Source organism: Podarcis raffonei, chromosome 2 (assembly GCF_027172205.1).
Source record: "Podarcis raffonei isolate rPodRaf1 chromosome 2, rPodRaf1.pri, whole genome shotgun sequence".
Lineage (NCBI taxonomy): Eukaryota > Metazoa > Chordata > Lepidosauria > Squamata > Lacertidae > Podarcis > Podarcis raffonei.
This window is the reverse complement of record NC_070603.1, coordinates 24,566,297-24,585,000: the sequence shown is the minus strand read 5'-3', so window position 1 is coordinate 24,585,000 and position 18,704 is coordinate 24,566,297. Positions and strand designations below refer to the sequence as shown.

At 44.5% G+C, this 18,704-nt stretch overlaps 1 protein-coding gene and 1 long non-coding RNA gene across 2 annotated transcripts in view; one reads left to right on the top strand and one right to left on the bottom strand.

Annotated features, from left to right (window-relative positions):
* Nucleotides 1-15,021, bottom strand: part of AXIN2 (axin 2) — an 80,333-nt gene extending 65,312 nt beyond the window's left edge. Inside the window, exons 1-2 of the mRNA XM_053375367.1 lie at nucleotides 14,921-15,021; nucleotides 10,074-10,161 (exon numbers count right to left, since the gene is read on the bottom strand). The gene's annotated coding sequence lies outside the window, so the exon portion shown is untranslated. The remainder of the gene's footprint in view (nucleotides 1-10,073; nucleotides 10,162-14,920) is intronic.
* A 34-nt stretch (nucleotides 15,022-15,055) lies between these two features.
* The window catches only part of LOC128407250 (uncharacterized), a 70,715-nt gene continuing 67,066 nt past the window's right edge, over nucleotides 15,056-18,704 (top strand). The window contains exon 1 of the long non-coding RNA XR_008328746.1: nucleotides 15,056-15,163. This is a non-coding gene — a long non-coding RNA (uncharacterized LOC128407250). The remainder of the gene's footprint in view (nucleotides 15,164-18,704) is intronic.

Genomic DNA, 18,704 nt, shown 5'->3' with positions numbered 1-18,704 from the left:
TAGCTTTGAGGCAATGTCATCTACCCTTCCCACAAACAAGTCAGAATGAATGCTTCATAAATGGCCAATGTTGTCTAATCTCGCTGCAAACAAATTCAGGATGAGCACTCAGGAAACAGTTTGTCTAAAAGCTCCCTATGATAGTTAAAGGCTGTTGCCTTAGTTTTGTTTGGAAGCTTAAAGAATGGTTTGGCACCATGTCTACAACTGCCTCCGTGTGTGTGTGTGTGTGTGTGTGTGTGTGTGTGTTTCATGGTCTTCTATCCAGCATCCTTAAATTTACATCAAAGCCCTTAAAGTAGAGGTGTCCAAGACTACCCTAAAAAGAATCCTGTTATTATGAGAAGGGGGTGGGGGAAGCAGAGCATTTTATAACATTATCTGCTTCTGGTAAACTGATTTGAGGTTTCCCATAATCAAGCATTATATAAATTCTACAAAATAAATAAAGCAAACAAAGACTTGGAAGTCCCCATTTCCCTCTTGACGATTACTGGTTTGAGTTAGCTGGCTATGGCAATACTACTACTACTACTATTAATAATAATAATATATTTTTTATACTCCACCCATCTGGCTGCGTTTCCCCAGCCACTCTGGGCGGCTCCCAACAGAATATTAAAAACACAATAAAAGATCAAACATTAAAAACTTCCCTAAACAGGGCTGCTTTCAGATGTCTTCTAAAAGCCAGATAGTTGTTTATTTCCTTGACATCTGACGGGAGGGTGTTCCACAAGGTGGGTGCCACTACCGAGAAGGCCCTCTGCCTGGTTCCCTGCAACCTCAGTTCTTGCAGTGAGGGAACCACCAGAAGGCCCTTGGTGCTGGACCTCAGTGTCCGGGCTGAACGATGGGGGTGGAGACGCTTTTTCAGAATAAACAACAACAACAGCTAAAGAATCTTCACTCTATTTAACATTCTCAATTTTAAGAATCTAAGGATAAAAATATCTTTGAGGATATTTAACTAAGATAATTATTATTATCATTTTACTTGTTAGTGGACACAAAATGCATTGCTTGAGGGTGGTGGTGGTGGGGAATATATCTTCTAATCATAATGTCTGGATGGAGAGGTGTGTTTGATTTTTCTACACCAACCATTCCAACTGTACTGAACAGTACTTTCACAGGGAATGGCTTGTCAAAATCCAGTTAATATAGCCATCCTTTTAAACCCATAATTAATAAATTGATCCCTACATCAATCAGGTATTCCAGCTTTTGGCCTTTATGTTTGGATGAACGTAATTCCACTTATGCAGATGGAACAATTTAATTTGAAGTATTGGTTTCTAACCCCCCCCCCCGATCGAAAATATTTGCAAGATGCTGTATATGAGATTATACAATTCAATACAAAACTATGGTGGTGTGAAAACTGTGGTTCACTTCACTGTGGTTCTTGTTCTTTTACAGCTGCTGCCACTGCTGGTGTATTTAGAGGGCTGGGATGAATCCAGAGGAAACAGCTCCAGTTCAGGAGATGTGATGCCAGGCAGCACTGGAGTGTAGGGCTCAAAGGTGTAGTTGTCAGAGACCAACAATATCAGGAGGGCCACAGGTTCCCCATTCCTCAGTTAAGAGGATCATGGGGCTGGGCATAGGCAAAGGACCCCTGGATTGTTAAATCTACTCAAACTTAACTATGGGGTGCGGGGCTCATCTTGCTTTTCAGGCCAAGGGAGCTGGCGTTTGTCCGCAGACAACTTTCCGGGTCATGTGGCCAGCATAACTAAACTGCTTCTGGGAGCAATGGGACACTGTGACAAGTGTCAAAGCACACAGAAACGCCATTTACCTTCCCACCACAGTGGTACCTATTTATCTACTCACGCTAGTATGCTTTCGAACTGCTAGGTTGGCAGGAGCTGGGACAGAGCAATGGGAGCTCATCCCATTGCGCGGATTTGAACTGCCAACCTTCTGATTGGCAAGCCTGAAAGTGGTTTAGACCATAGTGCCATTTGCTCCCCTCTGGGTATAACCTCTGCCTGAGATACTCTTCCAGTTGGAATTCTGTGCTAGACAGGCCAGCAGCTTAACTTCAGTATGAGGCAGCTTCAAATTATGTATGCATGTGTGTGTGTACCTATAGTTTTAAAAAAACAGATATGCATATAGATCCTCTGCTGTTGAGGATATCCCCATTTGAGTGACAAAATCCTCTATCTGAAGAAGTGTGCATGCACACAAAAGCTCATACCAATAACAAACTTAGTTGGTCTCTAAGGTGCTACTGGAAGGAATTTTTTTATATTTTGTTTTGACTACGGCAGATCAACACGGCTACCTACTTGTAACTAAAATCCTCTATCGTTATCCAAATGTCATGTTAGGTCTCTCGCACAGGTCCCGTAGAAATAACAGTTATATTTATAGACTGGAACTGGAATCAGTCCTATGGAAACTAACTTAGGAATGAGTGAGATTTGCTTCTGAATAAACATATACAGTGGTACCTCGGGTTACATACGCTTCAGGTTACAGACTCCGCTAACCCAGAAATAGTGCTTCAGGTTAAGAACTTTGCTTCAGGATGAGAACAGAAATCGTGATCCGGCGGCGCGGCGGCAGCAGGAGGCCCCATTAGCTAAAGTGGTGCTTCAGGTTAAGAACAGTTTCAGGTTAAGTACGGACCTCCGGAACGAATTAAGTACTTAACCCGAGGTACCGCTGTATAGCTGAAGAGACACAGAGAGGGGGCATGCATAGAAACTACCCTACTGTACAAAGCAAGAGTTGCATACATTGCTCCGTCCAGTTTTGTCTTAGCCCCGCCCACCATTGCCACAGGGCCCTGGGAAGGATGTCCGAAAGGTTGTGGGTGTGATCTGCCTGCAAAAGTTGCATTGGCTGAATTGAATGCATCCTGATTTCTGAGCTTGCACCAAAAGCTGCATTTGTATCAGAAACTCTCTTCATTTTGCCATTTTGCCACCTCGATTTCCTGCATTTCCCAAGATCAGAAATATGTATATTGCAGCATAAATCTTCCACAGCACAAGGCAGACACAAAGTTGCACAGGCATGTGTGTGTGTGTGTATTCCCAAATATTTATTTTTTGAATAACCTATTCTTCAGTCTGTAACAATACTGTGTACTTTATAGCCTGGAATGTGCCTGTGGTCTGTTGGACTCTCATGTCATCTGCATGCATGGGTAATGAAAAGACAATGGGACATTATAAATCTGCGGAATTTGTGCTAATGTCTTTAGCCATGTCTGGAGTAATAAGCAATTACGTTCACATTTTGGGTGTGCTTTTAATGAGCCTATTGTCAGCTATACAAAAGGGCTGTTTGGCTGTGAGATGACCTCAACTTGCAAGCTGGGGTTTGAACCAAATGTAACTATTTTTTCTTTTTCTAAGTCTTCAGTACCTGTGACCAAAGAAGGTGGCTTTATTTTGGGGTGGGCGGTATTGTGTTCATTATGTTGCGCTGCTATTTCAAAACTGGCTTTCTATGTACCATGGATCCAGGTGTAGCTACTTGCTATGCCGTTTCCTGCCTGCCCCTCTCCCGGAGCCCCCACTTTTCACACAAAAGCGTTTGAATGAGAAAACCATATAATGTCACAGTCAGCTCATCTAATTTCTACAATAGCAGTGGTATGCGCAGCGGTGACATGAGAATGGGACCTTTGGTCTCCTCCACTGTAGGACACCAACACTTCTCTCATGACATATGCAGGAGAAAGCTTTCATGCAGGATTAAGACAATAGAGTATTCTTTTTTCCTCCACTATTCAAGGGAGTTGCGTGCCTAGCTCTCATTAATATTACTGGAACTTGCCTGGTAAAGCCAGAGGACACACGCATAAACACATTAGTAATACACCCTTTTGAATCTCATTTTTCCCAGCTTTGTATGGCCTCAAACACTCAATTACTCTCATCCACCCATTGTTGTTGCTATTGTTATTCAGATTCTGATTGGACAGACCCTGTTACTTTCTGCAAGTAACAAACAAGCCACATGCTTGAGCGTGGATTTTTTTTATGTCCTCAGGGATGGGAGGTGGGTTTTGTGGGTTGGGGCTCTCTCCCTATTGTGAATAAGAGTGCTCAGCCTTAGCCCATGGTGCAAAACGCCACAAAACTAGCAGAAAACGTTGGCACCGGTTTGGAGTCAATCAGACAAGTTTGGATTTTTGGCATTAACTTGTGACCCCAATTTGTTTTGTCAATTGCTCAGTTAGGGGTGGTGGTGACACAAAATGTGGCATTTGCAGCACAAAATTATCACAAAACTTTGGCATCAGGTTTTTTTTTTTTTGAGGGGGGGAAGATCCTGAATTTCGGCGTCACAGGTTAATGAACCTCCTGTGGACCTTGGATTCAGTCAAAAAGATGTGAGACTGCAGAGTCCCTTATTCATGAGAAAGTAGCCACTGATTCATAAACATAAGAGAGACCACTTTGAATATTATTCAGAGTGTATTTGAGTAGCTCACTCACCTTCTTCCCATGCAGTTCCAGGACAGGTGTGAAAGAAGAGATGTGCATTTTCCCAGAGTAGGGATAGAGCATGTATCCATCTCACAGGGGTAAATGCACATGGAGACCCTACAAACGTCACCTGGGAGTAAAGGAATGGAAAACCTTTGTTTCCTTTCTGGCCTCTTCTTGGAAAATGTAATAATACTCAAAGAGCAGTTGAAAGGCAGTGTGCCCACACAACCCTCCCTTCAAGGCACAAACGGATTGTGGACCTGCTTTCCCTTTAAGAGTTGTACGGAAGGAGTTTGGACCAGCGCAGCTTGTCATGCAAAAGTGAAAAGGGCTTCGCCTATTGAAATCCTTCCTTTGTTCTATGTTACCTTCTTCTGAGCCCAATTAAAGGTATTTCAAATTTGGTAGGCCAGTGTGCAGCCCCTCCAAGTGTCCCTATTTTCTAGGGACAGCCCCAAATTTACAGAAGCCATCCCGGTTTCTGATTTGATCCCAGAATCTCCTGCGTTTCCTTGGGACGTCCCTATTTTCATCAGAGAAATGTTGGAGGATATGGAATTATGTGACCCCCTGAGCCAAGATGATAAGGAACTACACAACCTTCACAAGACATCTGAAAGCAGCCCTGTAAAAGGGAAGTTTTTAAAATGCTTAATGTTTTAATATGTTATATATACTGGAAGCCACCCAGAGTGGCTGGGGCAACCACGCAAATGTGTGTGTGTGTGTGTGTGTGTGTGTCTGTGTGTTTATAAATAATAAAGTTGTTGTTGTTGTATCTGACATCCTAGTTTTCATTGGAGAAATGTTGGAGGGTATGAAGGGTGTGTGTGTGTGTTTGAATAGGCCCCATCATGGGTCACTCATACCAGTCTTAGCTCTAAAACAGGGATGGGGGATCTGTCATCCACCAAATTTTGTTACATTCCAATATCCCTCAGCTATGGGCATAGCCAAGATTTATGGAAAGGGGTAGGACTTGGGGGGGGGCAGAACTGAGCTACCTGTGACTCGATTGGTCCGTTAAGTTAAGTTTTTTAATTTATTTACAGTGGTACCTCAGGTTAAGTACTTAATTCGTTCTGGAGGTCTGTTCTTAACCTGAAACTGTTCTTAATATGAAGCACCACTTTAGCCAATAGGGCCTCCTGCTGCTGCTGCTGCACCACCGAAGCACGATTTCTGTTCTCATCCTGAAGCAAAGTTCTTAACCCGAGGTACTATTTCTGGGTTAGCGGAGTCTGCAACCTGAAGCGTATGTAACCTGAAGTGTATGTAACCCGAGGTACCACTGTACTTGATATAGGGAGGTCAGCTGCCCTCAGCTCCTGCCAGCAAGGCCAATGGTCAAGCATGATGGGAGTTGTAGTGTAACAATATCTGGGCATTCCCCTTTCCTGCGCTTTAAAAGGCAGGCAACCTGAGGACTTCCAAAAAGCATCTCAGTAGCCAGCCAGGTTTGTGCAGGAAAAAGTGACGCTTAAGGTGTCAAGAGTCCCAAGACAGATTTGTAAAGGTTAGAACCAGCACCATGGTTTGGGCCTAGAAATGGAAACCAGTGCAGCACAAAAATAATAACAACAGCTCTTAACATTAACATATTCCCTTCTTTTCTTTTCTTTTTTGGTTTGCCTGTGCCTAGGGAATACATTGATCCACCGTTTCTTGAAATTTCCATGCATTTGCTGAACGGGGGGAAAGTTGAAACAAAAGTGCCAGCATAAATTATTAAATCTCCCTTTTGAAATAGTTATCGAGGGAGGTTTTTCGGGAAAGAACCATGCAAGTGAGGAGCAAAAATATTTTGGTATGTAATAATAAAGGCAAGATGGATGCCAGGCGCTCAGGAAAAGAATCCAGAAGTGGGGAAATTGAACCGAGACCGCTCTTATCCTTGGGTTCCCACCAACTCTGATAACTGTTTGCTCAGGACTACACAACCTGTAACCCACTAAATGAAACACAGCCCATTAGTTATGTAGTGTGACTTCTCAGATACTTGGCATCTCCAACCCTTCTGCTTTTGGAATCCAAGGTAGCTAAATAAATCCAGAAGGCTTGTTCTGACAGTACGAACTGTATGGCTGCTGTTTGACAGTTGAACAGCCTGCCAAGGGAGGTTGTAGCCTTTCCTTCCTTGGAGGTTTTTAAGCAGACATTGGATGGACATCTGTCATAGATGCTTTGGTTGAGATTCCTAAATTGCAGGGGGTTTGGACTAAATGACCCGCAGAATCCCTTCCAACTCTATAATTCTATGGTTCTTTCTATTCTCTTTTTAAGATTTGACACTCCTTTATTACGTAAACAGGGGAACCATCGTTTTCAAGACAACCTGGCAAATCTGGAACTAGACTGGGCTTTCAGACAACCCTGATTTCCTTTACTTGGGGGCTCTGTGGTTCGAAATCCTGTGCAAACACACTCATTCTGCAAAGCCTTTTTACAGTTTCGCTTTCCACCATTCGCTTTCCATCTGTCATTATAACAGTTCCCTCTGTTTTATACGCATTAAAAAAATGAAATAAAAAATATTTACCATTTAAAAAAAAATGTAAAGAAAAAATTGCGAAGTTAGAAGGGAACAATTCTATACAATTTTTGCATGGTGTAACCATTGATAGTTTCTCTATTATTTCTCACTTAGATTTATATCCCACCTTCATCACTTTTTTTGATTCGAGTGTGGGTTTACAACAACAACAAGCTGTAGCAATGATTGAAACAATCTCCAAAAAAACACCCCCCCAAAACCAACATAAAGCAGCTGCCAATAACAACGAGCAAAGCTTATATCACAAAACAAGGACGCAAATATACATGGCCGATGAGTGGCATTTTGTTTTGGCTGGCATTGGCTGATGTCTTGAGTCGAGCCTGTGCAACTTGGGTCTCACCAAACCCATTCCAACTACTATGTGTATGTCTGGCAGGGCTCACTGTGGTTTGATAAACCTCATGACTCAAAAGCGTTGCCTGAATACAGGATGGTGGGACAGCAGTCATGCCCCCATTGCTCATACATCCGCTGACCTCACTCAGTTGGTGGCTGCAAATTTGACGGAAGAATGAAAGTGGGTTTGCACACATACAGATATGTGTGTTTCACGCTATTTCTGAATGCATGTTTGCTGGGAGGACATGGAGAATGGGCATAGAAGCATTGGGCGGAGATGGGTTTTTTCTTTCTTTCTGGGGGGTGTCATCTGAAAAAGGCTTTAGACATAAAAACCTCAGGATATCTTAATGCAGCCACATACGGTATGTGGGTCAATTCCTGTGTGTTTTAAGGGTTCCACCTGCAGTCAGGTTATGGGAGAGAGGGCACTTCGTTTGTGGAACTCTTCCCCCTGGCAACTAGGCTCATGTTTTTTAGTGCCTTAAGGTTTTGGCAAATGATTTGTTCAAAGTTTTCGAACAGGCTTTAAAACCTCTTATATCACCCCCTTAAAAAACAACAGAACTTTTTATTGTTTGCAGCACTGCCTTATCGTGCTTTAATTAGTTATTGCAAAGTCCCTCGGAATTTTAAATTGAAGGACCATATAGACATGTATTAAACTTGATAAATAAAATAAAACTCTGCCCAAGCAGGGTTTTGCTTCTAACCTCTTCTGGTCACAGAGTTGCTAGCTTTCCCTTCTAAGGCTCTTCTGAGTTTAACAGCTGCACCACAGGCAGAAATACAGCAGTGCTGGGAGGAAGTGGCCAGAAATCTATACAAATGACAAGAAAGAAAGAAAAAACCTCTTCTGGGATTATTTTAGGATACAGGTTGTGGACTTGGATTTGATATCTATCTATCTATCTCCATCCTGGTGTCAGGTTCCCCATTTAAGAGTGTTACCTTCTCCAGCTTTGAAGTTTGTAATGACTCTGAGAGCAAGCATCAAGAAGCCAAGGAGCTGCTACAAATGTTAATAAAATTAAAGCCATCTGAAAGTAGGGATTCACATGTGCCTTTGAAAAGCTGGTCTGTGATCAGTTATTACCCTCAATTACCTTGTTGTCCACTCTTTTTAGCTCGGGGGTTAAACTCTTAACACTTCCCTTTGAAGTGGTTATCCTTTTATCTATGACCCGACTGAGGAATTTAAAGGCAATAATCAATGTGAGCTTCATAAGAATAGGAGAGCCAAGGCAACAGAAAATAGGTGTGAATGTGCCTTTAGCCACACTGGCTGAGCTTCTTTTGGAGTTGGGGGTGGGGGGAAGAAGGGAAGAAGTGGGTACATTGTTCTGGGCAGATATGATCTCTTCAAAAATGGGGGGGGGGGGGGTTTGCGTACTGGAGAAAGCACTCAGCACTAAAAACTAAACCAGAGGGGTGATAATTTGGGCGAGGACCAGCAAAGAGGAGAGTCCTTCATCAAAGGTGGGGGGGATGAAGTAATGAAGCACAAAGATACAATTAAAGCATTGGCTTAATCAGGGCTTTGATGTCTGACATGGTCCATAACACTGTTTAAAAAAAAAAAAGGCGGGTGGAAAGCAAGATGGATTCTCCGCTTGCATTGAGCAAAAAAAAGGGGGGCAGCTCAGCAATAAACCCCAGTACTTTCAGCTCTACTGGGAAACAGATGGCTTTGCAACAGAAAGGTAGGCTTAAAGCACAAGCTGTGCTGGCAACCTTGGTAAAAGGTAAAGGGACCCCTGACCGTTAGGTCCAGTCGTGGCCGACTCTGGGGTTGCGACGCTCATCTCGCTTTATTGGCCCAGGGAGCCGGCATACAGCTTCCGGGTCATGTGGCCAGCATGTCTAAGCCGCTTCTGGTGAACCAGAGCAGTGCACGGAAACACCGTTTACCTTCCCGCCGGAGCGGTACCTATTTATCTACTTGCACTTTGACGTGCTTTCGAACTGCTAGGTTGGCAGGAGCAGGGACCGAGCAACGGGAGCTCACCCCGTCACGGGGATTCAAACCGCTGACCTTCTGATCAGCAAGTCCTAGGCTCTGTGGTTTAACGCACAGCGTCACCCGCGTCCCTTAGGGCAACCTTGGTGCTCTTGCACTAATTCAGATGTCTTAGGGTGGCCCTGCTCAATCTCTGTGAGCACAGGAGCCAACTCCTAGGAGCCAAGGTCCCTTCACGCCCTCAATAAAATATTTGAGGCCCCTCCCCAAAGTTCATGGGCATTGCCATTCAAATTGTGTGTGGCATCATGTGATCAATTATGTGGGGCGGAGCTTACCTGCCCCCCTCGCAATATTTTATTCAAGTTGGCACCCCTGGTTGTGAGGATAAAGGGGAGGGGAGATTCAGAGGGAACTGTGTACGTACACTCCTCTGAACAATCTGGAGAAGGGGCAAAACAAGGGCAGCAACATGCAATAAGCAATATATTGTTTAAAAAAGTCAGTAGCACAGCACGGAATTTCCATTTCATCCATAGGCAAGCACTGAAAGGGTAAGAAACCCACTCACCACACAGACTTCTTGACAGCGTTTTCCATGGTGGAAGCTTCTAATCGCAATGAACAAGTAATCTTGAGCACGCACACCTGATGTTGGAATGAGCAACCTATTCCTGAGATTGAGATGGCTTAGGGAAAACGGCTGTAGTTCCCTCCCCATACAGCCACACAATCCAATACAGCCCCTGGGGTGTACCTGTTAAAAAGCCTTGCACCGAAGATCCTCGAAGCAGCAAAGGGCCAGTTCTGACAGCACGCATGACTCGGCTCAGCTGTATCCATCCCTGGCAGCACAAAAATAAAGAGGCGCCCATTAATTTACCTTCCCTCAGTTCTGTGTTGAACAAAACACCTGGCATGCCACTCCTAGCCCTGCAGGAAGTAAAGCGAGAGAGGTTGTTTTGCCTTTCTTGCTCTGGCCGGATTCAACAGAACAAAGTGAAAGTCTTTTCTTTCTTTCTTTGGTGATCACTGGTAGCCAAGTAAGATTGTCTTCCACGAACACGGTCTTAACAGTGAGTCCATAAGTGACTGTGGAGGCCAATTCTGGATCCACACGTCCTTCCACAGTGGGGACATACCTGTTCCTAAAGATAAAGGTACCCCTGCCCGTACGGGCCAGTCTTGACAGACTCTAGGGTTGTGCGCTCATCTCACTCTAGAGGCCGGGAGCCAGCGCTGTCCGCAGACACTTCCGGGTCACGTGGCCAGCGTGACGAAGCTACTCTGGCGAGCCAGAGCCGCACACGGAAACGCCGTTTACCTTCCCGCTAGTAAGCGGTCCCTATTTATCTACTTGCACCCAGGGATGCTTTCGAACTGCTAGGTTGGCAGGCGCTGGGACCGAGCAGCAGGAGCGCACCCCGCAGCAGGGATTCGAACCGCCGACCATGCGATCGGCAAGTCCTAGGCGCTGAGGTTTTACCCACACCACCACCCGCGTCCCTACCTGTTCCTAGTGATATATATATATATATATCTTTTGTTGTTGTTTAGTCGTTTAGTCGTGTCCGACTCTTCGTGACCCCATGGACCAGAGAACGCCAGGCACCTCTGTCCTCCACTGCCTCCCGCAGTTTGGTCAAACTCATGCTGGTAACCTCAAAAACACTATAAAGAAACCTGCTCTATAATAAACAGTTTCCTTGAGCAGGAGGAAACTAGAGAGCCTCCAAGTGTCCCTATTTTCCTGGGACAGCCCCAGAAATCCCAGAATGTCCCACTTTTCCTTAGGACGTCCCTATTTTCATTGGAGAAGTATTGGAGGGTATGGAGTTATGTGACCCCCGAGCCAAAGAGATAAATAACTCTACAATATTTAGAATACATCTTAAGGCAGCCCTGTATTGGGAAGTTTTTAATGTTTGATGTCATATTACCTTTTTATATATGTTGGAAACCACCCAGAGTGGCCTTGGCAACCCAGTCAGATGGGTCAGATACAAATCATCATCATCATCATCCTCCATTATTTTTATTATTATTATTATTATTATTATTATTATTATTAAATAGGACATCCCTATTTTAATTGGAGAAATATTGGAGGGTATGTAACTAAGTCACATGGCTAGAAGCAGAGACATAGGTTCTGTGCTGAGGCCTGTTTTTAGTAACAGCTCGTTCTTATTATTTCAATTAATAAATTGTTTACTTATAAACAACCTGGCCTCAAATACAATTTTTCCAACCTGAAGCTTCCTGGGCTTTATGCTATGGTGTACCACACACAAAACCATTTTTTCACCAATGCTTTTTTAAAAAATCCATATGAAATGAAGCCAATGGGAATGTCATACATTTTGGGGCGGGATGCTATCAGAATGCTGATGACACCGAGTTCTCCTCCTCTATTTCATCTGAATCAGGGAAGGATGTGCAAGACCTGGAACCAGTGCCTGGATGTAAGCGTTGGGCTGGACAGGGACCAATAAACTGTCCTCTGAATCGCAACAAGATAAAGGTGCTGTGGGAGGCGAGTGGATCTGTGAGACAGGCAGTTCTGGATGGAGTCACACACACCGCCCTCTGAGGGAGCAAGTTTGCCGTCTGGGGTGGATCCATCTCTAACACTAGAGGCTCCTGTGGTCTTGGAAGCTGGGAACTCTTCCTATACACTTTTGAAAGAATTAGGATCGCTTAGGTGCTGCACATTGGGAACCTCAAAATCAGTGCAACGTGGAGCTTCCCTTACACAGCAGCCCAGTTGCCAGTGGGGGCTTTCCACCAACAGCATAAAAAACTTCTGCTGAAAGAACTGCACTGGCTGCTTATATGGTCCAAATTCACAGTCTTACTATCAGTATATTAAAGCCTTGAGAACAGTTGACATGAAGGACCATCTTGCCCCATATCTACCTGTCCAATTTTTATGTACAGCCAGAGGGGCTCTATTAAGGATGCTACCTGGCGCCTGCCTTGCTTCTACAAAGCATTTAGTGCTCTTGCACCTGGACTGTGGCAATCTTTGCCTATTATTATTAAGCAACCACCATCCATGCTTTGCTTTGGTTGCCTGCTTCATAACGCTCCTGTTTGCACAAGTCTTTTCTGGTGTATCGCTCAGCCATCGGTAACTGCGTTATCACTGTCCAGATGTTGACTAGGTGTTTCTATGCCGCTTCGTGGATGTGTTCGCTGCCTGGATACTTTGTTTATTGTCCAGCAGTAAGCCAATAAATAAATAAAATGGAGCATTAAACCACCCCTGAATGTGTTTTGCTTTTTGCTTTCCCAAGGACTACAGAGACAGGGTTGTCTAGAATTTCTCCCTGCTATTCTTGTTTTTGCCTCGAAAGGAGTTTGTTTTGTCTTTAAACCTCTGGGGGAGTGGGGAGCATTCAAAAATGCTGTTGCCCTGCTTGCGGTTTGAAGTGTTCCAGGAGCCCAGTCTTTTGACTCTTTCTGCTGTGTGCGGAGAGCTGCCCCCCTGTGCTTGCTTATCAGAAAACGGCATGTCTGCAATAGATTTTTAGGAGGTCACCGTGTCCCCTTCGTTAGCCCGTGGTAGGGTTTTCTATGTATCTGCCCGGTACAAAGTGACCTGCATAATCCAGAGCAAAAGAACAAACAGAAATATTTTTATTTTTTTTAAAAATGCACCATGGCCAGATATCTGCACAGCCTGAAAGGAATCCTTCCATGGGACTGTCTTTTAGGAATGTTTGCTTAAATCAGGATGTAGAGAAGAGAATATAGCAGGATGAGCAATGATGCCAGCAAAATCCCTGGGTCTGTAAGGTGATAAATTGCTGGGAGTGGCAAGTGCTGCCTGGGTGGGGTGGTTTCAAACTGTCTTGAAACTCTCACTCTGGATTTCCTGCATCAAGCAAGGGCTGAACTGGGAGGTCCACAAGACCCTCTTCCAGGTCTAGGATTCTATAATTAGGAAGGTTATCACTATGCTCAATGGAGTAGGTAGAGGGAGAGCATTTTTTTATTTCTCATTTCGTAAATTTTTTTTTTATTTGGTTTAAGGCTCCTTGCTTCAGCCAGGTTTGTACAGTGGTACCTCGGGTTACATACACTTCAGGTTACATACGCTTTAGGTTACAGACTCCGCTAACCCAGAAATAGTGCTTCAGAACTTTGCTTCAGGATGAGAACAGAAATTGTGCTCCAGCGGCACGGCAGCAGCAGGAGGGCCCATTAGCTAAAGTGGTGCTTCAGGTTAAGAACAGTTTCAGGTTAAGTACGGACCTCTGGAACGAATTAAGTACTTAACCCGAGGTACCACTGTAATTTGAAGGTAGTATCTGTTTTGGTCAGAATGTTCATTTGCATTACAAATGCCTCTGTTTCTTTATCTTTCACAGCAACAACAATCAGACATTTGGACATTAACATAAATGGCCTTGAGGGTTGCTCACAAATGGAAGTGCCCTAATGTGTTAATGATCAATTGCAAGGTCAGCATGATAAAGCACTAGGAGTAATCTGTTCTGAGTTTAGTAGCCTATGCAAACATAATCAACCCCCATGTCTTCCAGGCTACCCATCACTATACCCACACACAAACCACATCACATGTCATGTCCTAGGAGAATTCACTATAAAGCAAGATTATTTGCTATATAGAAAATTAATCAAAGGGCATTCCTACATAGGAATGTCTTGAGGTCCTAGTGTGTACTTGGGAGGAAAGCCTGGGAGGTTGTGGGTTTTCCCTGTATAAGATGCTCTGCCTTCCTATGATCCCATTAGTTCAGAAGAGGATCATAAGGCTTGTAGCAATATGATGAGTGGATTGAGCACACCCAATAGGATGGGCAGGGGAAGGCAGGAAAATCTCTGTGCACACATTCCCTTGCCGTAAACATGGCCCTACATTTCTGAAGAGCCAAATGCAGAAACAAAATGCTCAATACCCAGGAAGCTTCTAAACTGTGTTTTCCACAAGCATTACCAACCTAGATGTGAAGACGCTTCTGGGTTTTGCTTGTTTCAGTTTCACTGACAGGAACTGCTGCATTCAGTGGTAGCAATCGCAGGCCGCCTCTCACCAGGTCACAGCCAATATACCCTGTTCATGTGCTCACACATGTGTGCAGACAAACACCCCCCCCCAATCCCTCCTTTCAGCCCCTGCTCTCACTTTTGATTCTCCGTTATTTTCTTTGTCTTGGTGGGACAACATCTGGTGTGTCTTCCCCTTCTATACCCTGACAATATTTCCAACCACAAGAGCAAAACTTCCCATGTCACAAAGCTGCCATAGTATTAGCAATCCCCTTTTTCCCAGGAAGCTGAGCCTTATGAGATCAGCTGCAAAACTTTGATCTCTCTCTCTCTCTCTCTCTCTCTCTCTCTCTCTCTCTCTCTCTCTCTCACACACACACACACACACACACACACACACACACTTTCAGGGGTGAATTTCATTTACAACTTCCCCCCTCACTTGCCTACCCCGTGAACAAACACAGCATTCAGCTTCCCAACCATTATTCTAACACCTTTCTTTAAAAAGGGTTTCTATCTCAAGGTCTAGCCCTCTAGCAGCTGAATATTGCTCAAGATTATGAGTGACTTTGAGGAGATTACCTGGCATGTCCCAAGGTAAGCAAAGCGGCAGAATCTCTGTTGGTCCTTTACTGGAAGAACATGGGGGATAAAAAAACTATTTGAGGGCTGAGGCCTCCCAAACAGCCCAGTTTTCTAATTCTACTTCCCTTCCTCGTCTTTCAACATGGTGCACGGCTAACACTTCCCTGAAGGTCAGCGCCAAATTGCTCCCATTTCAAAAGCCAGTGGCTGGCTGAGAAGGACAGCTGCTGGGAATTACAGGTAAATGGAGATTAATGTGTTTTCTCTGAGGCAAGGTTTTCCCCATTACACACTAGCGGCCTACTTTTATTCGGCCTTAGCAGCAGTCCCTCACGACACACCTTTTCGGTGTGAGGCCTGACATTTTCCCTCCTCTGTTCTTTTTTGTATTTAAAAGAAAGTGCCAAGAGAGTGAGTGAGGAAAAATATCCTACGTTAGGCTTATAACACAGGGGCGAGGAACCTCAGGCCCGGGGGCCAAATGGGCTCTTAAAACCCCTCTACCTGGCCCTCAAAATTCTCCTCACAACACACCCCTCTCCCCAGGCCACCATTTCACAATAGGGCCCTTTTTGGCACCTGAGGAGGACCCCAAAATGGCACCCCCCTCTTCACCAAAGAAGAAGGGCTGAGGTAAGCTCTATATCAGTAACAAGGCGGAAAAGAAAGATCAACATTAGGGATCTTCTCCCCGGTGAATCCTGCTGCCTGAGGCGTTTGCCTCAGCTTGCCTCTTGGTTGAGCTGGCCCTGGCAGGACACTCCAGGAGAAGCAAATGCCCACATTTTTCCAGGAGGAGATGCTACTCTGACATCCAATGCTGTCCTTCAGGAGACTCTGAGAACCATCATTCCCAATAAGGGCATTTTTCGTTTTGAAGAGGGAATTGAGAAAGTCAGAGAGGTGGGCCCATTTGGGCTGCTCCAAGCTGCAAGGGCGAAAGAGGCGTCATTTATCTACACCCAGTCCTGGATAATGACAGTGCCCTTTCGCAGGCCTTGGGGTGGCAGGCCGGTACTTGCTTACAGACCATTCCTCCGACTTAAATCAGCAGCAAAAAGCACAGACACAAGTCAAGAGGCCAGCTTTGTCCCCATATCCAAGCAGTAGCAACACTACTGCAGAACCTAGCAATGCCAGACGTACTGTCACAGTTAATTCATTGCTCGTCTTCCAAAGTGCTGTGTGTCATCGGCTGCCAGCATTTAACACATGGCCAGCAGATCAATCGATGCAAGATGAATAAATCGACACAAAGCTGATATCAACTATGGCAAAGTCCAGAAACTTATTTCAGTCTACCAGAACTCTCTGCTACTGACCTTGAGTTGCACTTCTTTCAAACAAAGGGACATCAAAGAGAAACTCCATTGTGAAACCCTAAATTGCAATTTATTAGGCAATTCGGTTCTGTTATCTGTTGCTTGAATCGAGATGAGCCGATTTTCATCATACTAAATGCGTCGATTACCAATGTTTGCTGTGAATCCTTAAGTTGCTGGCCTCTTGCCCAATTAGTCTGAACAGATGTGGTTGCATCTTCGTTTGTGCTTGGGCTGTATGTACAATGAATTTTGTGGTGTGTTCTGGGTAGAAGTTGTAGGGCGTTTGCAGTTTTCACCAGCGCTGCCTTGTTAATTGGTCACATAATTGTCTCTCTAATTGTCACTGCCTATCCTTTTTTGCATTTCATTCCCCCTGGTGTCCCTCCCTTACATACATACCTACCCAACTCATTGGCATCTGATAAAGCGAACTGTGATCCATGTAAACTGATGCCATAAGAAATTGTTAGTTTTTTAGGTGGCACAAGACTCTTAGTTTTGGGAGGGATTCCAGCATCACACAATCATCACAGCATGTAGCATTTTTTACTTAGTTTTTAACCTTTATCAGACAGGCATGGCCAAACTTGGCCCTCCAGTTGTTTTGGGACTACAATTCCCATCATTCCTGACCACTGGTCCTGTTAGCTAGGGATGATGGGAGTTGTAGTCCCAAAACAGCTGGAGGGTCAAGTTTGGCCATCCTTGGAAGCAACGTTTTGTATTTTATCAGTTCCCCTAAAACTGATGGATACAATCCAGTGCCGGATTTACGTATAAGCTAAACAAGCTATAGTTTAGGGCTCCACTCTCTTGGGGGCCCCAAAAAAATTAAAGGAAAGAAAACCTGGATGTGCATTTCCAAAATATAAGATAAAATATAATAAAATCCTACATACAGCAACAGTGGTTTGTGTTGTGTTGTGTAGGCTCCTATGATGTAAGTAATGGGCTAGCCTGCTCCCTAAAATATCACTGGCATATATTCAACACAAAAAGCAGTGACAATTTGTTGTTGACAAAGGACAGCTGGACATATAAAGGGCCCCATTACCTTCAGTAGCTTAGGGCCTCTTCAAACCTAAATCTGGCCCTGATACAATCTAAAAAAAAGTTAGCTGCAAATGAAGCCTAAACTGGATGTGACTTTTCCCTGCTCTAATGTGGTTCTGTTTTTTACTTCATGTGCAATTCTTAAAGATAGCTTTTTAAAAAAAGAGCTGTGTATGCAAGTCAATTAAGTACTTGATTTAGCTGAGAGGAGATCTTGCGGGGGGGGCGCAATTTAAATAAGTCTGCAATGCTAATGGGGATATTGTAAGTTACTCAACACAGCCCTCCTGCTTGCAGTAGGGTATATTACAGTGAACCGCACTGCAGGGATGTTGTATCCTGCTGCCTCAGTTCAACTTGCAGTGTGGGGATAGAAGCAATGGATAACACCCTCTGTATTTCTGCCTAACATCCAACCTGAAACAGAGTCCTAATACCTCTGAACAGCACAGAAATCACATAAAGCCTTGCCTACACTGCAGGGCTGTAGTAGGTCTTGCTGTACTTGGGGATAATTCACTTTGGAATTCCATTGGCAGGGTTGTTTTGTAATAACCACACTAAATAAGAACTTAGAAGAGCAGGAACTCTCTGTTGGGGGTGTGTGTGGATGCACTGGTGTCCAAGCCCAGCAATATTAAGCCCCCCCCCTGATTTCTATGGGCAGTTATTGACATCTTTTCCTGGGGATATTTAAAAACAGCTTCTTACTGTGAACTAGGAAGCGCCCTATCCTGACGATGAGAGGGATCTGTCTACCCCATTTATATTTATATTGCTTCTAATTTTCTAGACACTCCATTCCATCTCCTCCACCCCAGTTTGTAACCTCCCTCTCCAACAGTCAAGTTGGCATTAACGGACACTGAGCATGCTTAGCCATCATGGGGACGTTTTCGGGTCCATCCCCCTCTAACTCCCATCTACTTCTGCAAACTACCCCAGGTTTGCCAAGACCTCCTTCCTTGTGGGTGGGCATTGCTGATTTGGCTCTGTTAACTGTGGGCCCTCATCCCTGAAGATTAGAAATAGAACGTGAGATGGTGTCAACTGATGTTTCGCTAGACTTCTCCATTACTTTGAATCGCCCGTCTCCCTGTTTTCGTGGAAGCCTTGTGGATGCGGAAAGTCTGAGCCATTTAATGCTGGAAAGTGAATGGAATGTCTTTGTCTGGAAAGAAAGGGGGTGGGATTAGGACACCCACCCACCCCCAATTCCGGGGTGTTGTTGATCCTCAAAGGTCTACCTTCCACCACCTCAGGTCATGAGAATCATGAAGAGATTCTCCATGTTATGTATCTTTGCACATGTAAGGGTGGTTTAGGATCACAACTCGCAGTGAAGCAAAGGTTGCGAGGGGGGCTGTAACGAATAGGTACCTTGTTATCTGAAACTGAAAATG